Here is a 7433-nt window from a genome sequence, read left to right as displayed (position 1 = left end):
CAACTAGGTTCTTACTGTGAAGATTGACCTGGGGGAGGAAAGAGTATTTCTGATTTATACCCAGAGCATTCTGTTCTTGATAAGGTCTGCCCTCAAGGGAAACTATGTTGCCAGAGACTAAACTACTGGGGTTTTAACAAAACCTAACTGACCTAGAGGAAGAAAAATATCCAACTCAGGCTCACTAAAGACTGAGACCTACTCCTGGTATTATAGACACTTCACTTTCTGCACTGTAACCACCACATCAGTAGGGCTCCTGTATAGTAATAGGACTACAGTTAGAAGCATTGCAAGCCTTAGCTCCTATTTCAAGTCTCTAGGAAAACTGAAAGACAACAGAGGGGATAAGAATAAAGACACTAGAGGAAATTTTAACCTTTGACACCATCACTACAGCAAGCAGTAAACAGAGGCTAACTTCTAGCCAGAACAACCACAGTGAAGGCATTTTTTACTGCTGTTCCTATCACTGAATGCACCATGCCTGGCTTTCAATAACAAGCTACAAGGCACATTAAAAGGCAAGGAAACACATAAGTCTAAGCCAACAGAGAAAGCATTAGAACCAGCCTCAGATATGGCAGAGACTGTGCAATCATCAGATTGGGAGTTTAAAATAACTGTGGTTAATATACTAAGGGTTCTAACAGAAAGAGTGGACAATACGCAAGAACAGATGGGTAATCTAAGTGTGATAGGAGACAGGCGGGGCTTATTTCCTAGTCTAGACAGAATGAAATAAAGTGGCAGAACCAGCAAATGGTGCTGAAGACTACTCCAGGTGCGCTCACTGCCCATCAGCACAAGACACTCACACCAGCGCCATGACAGTTTACAACTGCCATGGCAACACCCGGAAGTTACCACTCCTTTTCTAGAGCTATCTGAATACCCCATCCCTTAATTTGCATGTAATTAAAAGTGGGTATAAATACTGCTAGCCAACAGCCCATATGCTGCTACTCTGGGCACAATGCCTATGAGTAACCGCTGCTCCACAAGGGGCAGCTACTCTGCTGTGCCCTGCTGTTTCAATAAATCCAATTTCTTTTACCACCACTGGCTCTTGAATTCTTTCCTGAGCAAAGCTGAGAACCACCTGGGCGAATCCCCAGTTTGGGGGCTCATCTGCCCTGCATTATCAGCAGAAAAATGGAAACTCAAAGAATCAGAAGGAAATATTAGAAATCAAAGCCACCATAAGAGAAATGGAAGAATGCCTTTGATAGGCTAATCATCTGAACATGGCCAAAGAATCAGTGAACCTGAAGACACATACCACAGAGTGGGAGAAAATATCTACAAAACATGTATCCACCCAGTGGGCTCACATGTATATAAATCAATAAGAAAAGGAAGGCAACGTGAGTATCTTCTTGTCTAACTCCACAAAATAGTTTGTGGGAATATGAACTGTAGAAAAGTGGCAGCATCCACTGAAAATGAACAAATGAGTCTCATATGACCCAACAATTTCTGTCCAAGGTATGCACCCAAGACAAGTACACACACCATGCACAACCAGAAATATTAACATGTGCTCATAGCAGTATTAATCACAATAACCCCAAACTGCAAAGTTCAATGGTCATCAATACAAGATGCTTAAATGAATTGTGGAATATTCAAACAAAGGAACAGAGTAAAATGTACTAGTTAGAGATATAGGAAACAATATGTATCATTTCACAAAAATATTGGGAAAATTAAGATGGACAGAAGGAAAAAAGAAAGAATACATACTGTATGGCTGCATTTGCACAGGGCTCAAAACAAAAAGTCAAACCATACTGTCAGAGTCAGAATACTGGTTACCTACAGAGTAGAGAAGAGTGTGTAATTTGGAGGGAAAAAGAGGAGGCGTCTGGAATACTGGGAGTATTCTTCCTTGACCTGGTGGTTATATGGAAGTGTTCATGTGATAACTGGTTTGTATACTTATGAATTAAGCACATTTCTATATGTATGTCATATTTCAATAAAACCTGTTTTAACACACACACACACACACACACATACGGTATTATTACACAACCACTGTAGAAATGACTTTGGCATTATACTGATAAGATGAACATGCAGAGACCTTACAACCCAGCAACGTCGCACTCCTTGAAAAAGTTACCAGTGCTCCAGAAGGCATGTACACCTTACAGCACCACTGTTCATAACTGGGAAAAATGGGAAAAACGGACTGCTCATTAGCATTATAAAGCATAATAGTGGGATAACGATAAAACGATCACTGTCTGGAAGTAAAAATGAAACTCCGACTATATTCATCAATGTGGCTCTCAAACCACTCCTCCCACTACTTAATCTGTCCGCCATTACATTTCACTTGAATTCTGCAATGACCTTGTAACTGGTTTCTGTTAATATCTCATCCCTCTTTAGCCTATCAATCCAGAAACCACTGTGATCCTTTTGGAAACTGAAATTGGATAGTTGTCATTCTTCTGTTCAAGATCTAGTTAACCAGCCAGATGCCCTTGTGAACAGTCTCTGATACAGCTTTGACCTCATCATCCTCTTATGATGCCCAGGCTTGCCTCACTCCTGCACGCCAGCCCTTCTGCTGTTGCAGGGCTTCCCCAGGCACAGTTCTTCTTCGTGGCCTTTGAGTTGCCAAGGGCGCTCTTCCTGAGATTAAGGATACATGCTTGCAGTTCCCTGACATCTCTGCTTAAATGCAAGGCTTTCCCTACCCACCCTATAGCTTCCTTCAACCTACATGCTCCCTCCATAGTTATTTCCATTGCATTTACCACCACCTGATACACAACATATTTACTGGTTTGTTTATCAGGTGCCCCACACCCAAGCACCACTAGGGCAAAAATCTGGAATCACTGCTATAGACCCTGGACACCACAGAGCGGCGCCTGTGCCTGGCATAAAGGAGGTATAAGCTCCAGAACCAGACACCAGGGTTCAAAGGCAAACACTGCTACCAGCTAGCAGGTTGACCTCAGACAAGTAAATCTCAGCTTTTGTGCTTCAGATTCCCTGTATGGAAAACAGAGATGCTGACGATACCTGTCTCCTTGAACTTTTGTGAAAACCAATACACATATTATGTATATTGTATACATGTTATGCTCACACATTTAGGTACTAGTTATAAAACTCACCAGTGACCAGGTGTATGGGCTCCAGGCAGCATCCAGCTGAGTGTAGAGCCCCCCTCCCATCAATAAATAAATTAAATAGAAAAACAAGCCAGGTGTGGTGGCACATGCCTGTATTCTCAGCTATTTAGCAGACCAAGGCAGGAAGATTCTTTGAGCCCAGGAGTTTGACTCTAGCCTAGGCAACATAGTGAGACCCCCAATTATTTCATTTTTTAAAATAAATAAATTTAAAAGGAAAACAAATATCCATAGCAGCTTAAACCAATAATCAGTTTTATTTTTTCTCATGTGATAGGAAGTCTGGAAGTAACAAGTCCAGGGCTGGTGCAGACACTCAAAGAAGCCACAGGGTAGGCCAGGGACACTGTGGGCTTTCTGCAGTCACTTCCTTACACTGTGGCTTTCATCCACATGGTCATAAGGTGGATCTTCCAATACTAGGTACTGGATGTCCTTATAAGGTGAGAAGTAGGGGATAAAGCAAAGAGCAAAACATACAGGGAAGAATTCAGGTTTAAGAACGACCTCTGTTCAAGAGCTTTCTCAGAAGCCCATGCAGTGACATCCACTGATTTGTCAGTGGCCAGGGTTGTGGGACATGGATGGTCGTAGTTGCAAGAAAACCGGTAAGAGATTTTTAAAAATAGCACACCTTACTAATCTGACAGAACCTGGATTTTCTTCATATGGGAAGAAGATGAGAGTGGACACGAGGGAAGCCACTAGAAGTATCTGCCACTCTTGGCTGGACAGTAGGCTGCAAACATACCACCACTTCATGGAGACATCATGCTCATTCACAATGCGTGTGAATGAGGTGCCAGTAACAACCCAGTACTGAGAAATACCCACATGTAACACAGATCTACATACGTGATTGGTCAAGTAGGTTGTCCAAAAGGCAATTAGGACGTTACCAAGGATGAAGCTACAGTAAAAATACTATATACAAACCTTTTGTGATGAGGCTTTAGGGTTATTTAGAAGAGTGTAACCTTAAAAATAAAGATGAAAAATGTATAAGTGGGGTCTGTTTTCATGATGAGAGATTAAGTGCACTCCCGAATTCACACAAAAATCCTGTTGGGGTTCTCCCCCAGTGAGAATATTCACATGCACAAGTGAGGGGACCATGGCTGGAATCATTTCCACATAGGAATTGTCAGCACTGATTGTGTTTTAAAGGCTTTGTAAAAGAAATTTCTCCTAGCGTAAGTGCTCAGAAGATTCAGAAAACTGAGTAATTGTTGCAGGTAATAATTGAGGAAAGACTGCATGATTATTTTCAACCTCAGCAATAGTGATGTTTGGGGGCACATAACTCTTTGTTGTGGGGGGCTCCTGTGCACTGGAGGGTACTCAGCAGCATCCCTGATGTCTTCCTACTACAAGTCAGGAGCACCTTCCCCCAGTTCTAACACCAAAAATGTCTGCAGACATTATCAAATGACACCTGGACAGAAAAATTGCGGCCTGGCTGAGAACCCCTGCTGCTGACAAACGGTCAGTCAAGTTTCTCCGGAAAGGGACAGATGACAGGAAGCATTTCAGACTTCGTTGGCCATATATGTTCTCTATTACACATTCTTCCTCTTTAAAGATGGACCAACTATTGTTAGCTCGCAAGTCATACGATAGACAGCCCATCATGGTTTGTGGACCTCTTCATGACCTTCCCACATTCCTTACTTCACTGATTTCTCTCTTCAGTGTGATTTCTGTCCTGAGGAATCGATTGAGACCAGGAAGGGTTTCCCCAGTCACTGCATTTACAGAGATTCTCCCTAGTGTGCTTATTACTCATGGGCCCAGAGGCTAGAAGTGGTGCTGAAGTCATTTTGACATTAAATGCCACCCTGGGGTTTCTCGCCTTAAGTCCTTCTGTGATTGTTAAGAGCTGAATGTACCCTGAAGGCTTCTCCATGCTACAGATGTACATTTTCACCCCCAGCGTGAGTTCTCACAAATATCCTATGGGATGAGAACACTTCGTCTTCCCACAGTTTTTACAGGAATTGGACTTCTCCCAAGTTACATGGATTCTTTTGCACCCAGTAAGGTGCGGGCTGAAAGAGGCTTCCTCTTACACCCGTGAGATCTGTTTCTGGTCTGAGTAATCCTGTTTCTTTAAAGCAGGCGTGCTCACTGGAGCCTTTTCCAAACGGACGACACAAAGAGATTCTCTCCCTGGTGAGTTTTCACGTGGCTCCTGAAGGAATAATGATCGCTGAAGGCTTTCCCGCAGACAAGGCATTCATAGGGCTTCTCCCTGGTGTGGATCCTCCTGTGCATGTTCAGGTTGGAGCCGATGCTGAAGGCTTTTCCATAGTGATCACATTCCTACGGTTTCTCCCTCATCTGGCTTGGCATGTGCGTCTTCAGCATTGACTGGTTCCTGAAGGCTCTGCCACACTGCCTACACTCGGCGTGTTTCTTTACAAGGTGAATGCTCATGTGCCTCCGCCGGGATAAATAATCACTGAAGACTTTCCTGCAGGTGGCGTATTCGTAACGCCTCTCTTGTTTGTGTATCTTCCTGTGTGCAGTGAGGTTTGCGCTCCCTCTGAAGGCTTTCCCGCAGAGATCGCACCCATACAGTTTCTCTCCAGCGTGAGAGTTCATGTGAGTCTTCCTGGTTTCGGAAGGTTTTTCCACACTGCCGACATTCCACGGGTTTCTTGACGATGTTAATTCTCGTGTGTTTCCTCTGGGACACGAGATCGCCAAAGGATTTCCCACATTCTTTACATGCATAGGTCTTCTCCACAATGTGGTTCTTCTTGTGCAAATTAAAGTTCGACTTCCAGCGGAAGGCTTTGCCGCACTGCGTGCATGCGTAGAGCTTCTCCCGGTTGTGATTAGTCACGTGCTCTTTGAGGTGGGAGGGGTGCCGGAAAGCTTTCCCGCAGTCGTGACACTCATAGGGCCTCTCTCCGGTGTGCATTCTTTTGTGCGCAGTGAGGTGGCAGCTCCGGCCATACGCCTTCCTGCACTGATCACACTTGTAAGGGCTCTCACCATTGTGAACGCTCATGTGGATTTTCAGGGCTGAGAGGGTCCAGAATGCATTTCCACACTGACTGCAGTCAAAGGGCTTCTCTTTGAGGTGAGTTCTTGCGTGGTCCTAAGGGCTGAATGGTCGTTGAAGGCTTTCCCGCAGTCGCTGCACTCCTAACGCTTCTCCCCGGTGTGTATTCTCCTAAACCATTCGTGAGAAATCCGCCCCCACAATCCAGTCACCTCCCACCAGGCCCCATCTCCAACACTGGGAATTACATTTCCATTTGAGATTTGCATGGGGATACACATCCAAACTATATCAGAGGGTCTGGAAGAACTGGTGGCCCTGAAAACAAATGCAAGAGATTTTGGCATCTAAGTGACTCTGGCAGGATGTGGAGCAGGGAGTCTAGAACAGCTGTAGGATCCATGAACTCAGAGACGTTCTGCCCCGTTTCTATGTGATAGGTGAAACAAAACCAGGGTAATTAGAATGCTGTCACCATGGATAGTTAGAACAGATAGGTTAATTTTTCAGAGCTGTTAAGGCTGCTTAATTTCTCTTTTAATTTTCTTTACAGCATGGCAAAAGCAGTTATATTTTTCTATTTCTACAAATCTTACTGTACCCTTATTGGGATCTGTTTTTCTTCTCACCAGGGCCAAGACTGGGATGAGGCAACCCAGGCTGGTAGATAAGTGTGCAGTATTTAAGGAGGCGCTTCCAGTGCTAGTCAGACAAGCACAGGGCTGGCTCAGAGTGAGTGGCAGCTGACACTGCACTCACAGACCTCACCCTGGACCCAGCCCTGCTCCTCAGTTTTAGATCTTCCTCCTCCATCAGGTTTGTGGTCCAAAACAAATGTTGCTCCAAACTGTTCCATTATTAGCTCTCTTGTGACCATAATTCTCCCAATATTTGATTTTATCCCCATATTCAACTTAATCACAGTGTCCCAGGATATTCAGAATTTGCAGATGTAAATATTACAGAGAGAATAATTCTTTTGTTACTTTTACTGACTGATATTTCTTCTGGGCTTACTAGGACTATTTCTACTACTGTTATTCATGTAAATATAGGCCCACCGTGGTGGCTCATGCCTGTAATCCCAGCACTTTGGGGGGCTGAGGCGGGAAGTTCAAGATCAGCCTGGCCAACATGGTAAAACCCTGTCTCTACTAAAAATACAAAACAATTATACAAAACAATTAGCCAAACGTGGTGGTGCATGCCTGTAGTCCCAGCTATTTGGGAGGCTGAGGTGGGAGGATCAATTGAACCTGAGATGTGGA

General features: G+C 44.1%; 1 pseudogene; it reads right to left on the bottom strand.

Annotated features, from left to right (window-relative positions):
• Window positions 1-5279: 5279 nt before the first annotated feature.
• On the bottom strand, window positions 5280-6978 carry LOC117079057 (annotated as a pseudogene).
• Window positions 6979-7433: the final 455 nt, after the last annotated feature.

Source organism: Trachypithecus francoisi, unplaced genomic scaffold (genome assembly GCF_009764315.1).
Source record: "Trachypithecus francoisi isolate TF-2019V2 unplaced genomic scaffold, Tfra_2.0 Lachesis_group7, whole genome shotgun sequence".
NCBI classification, from domain to species: domain Eukaryota; kingdom Metazoa; phylum Chordata; class Mammalia; order Primates; family Cercopithecidae; genus Trachypithecus; species Trachypithecus francoisi.
Note: the sequence above shows the minus strand (reverse complement) of the source record. Positions and strands in the feature narration are given on the sequence as shown.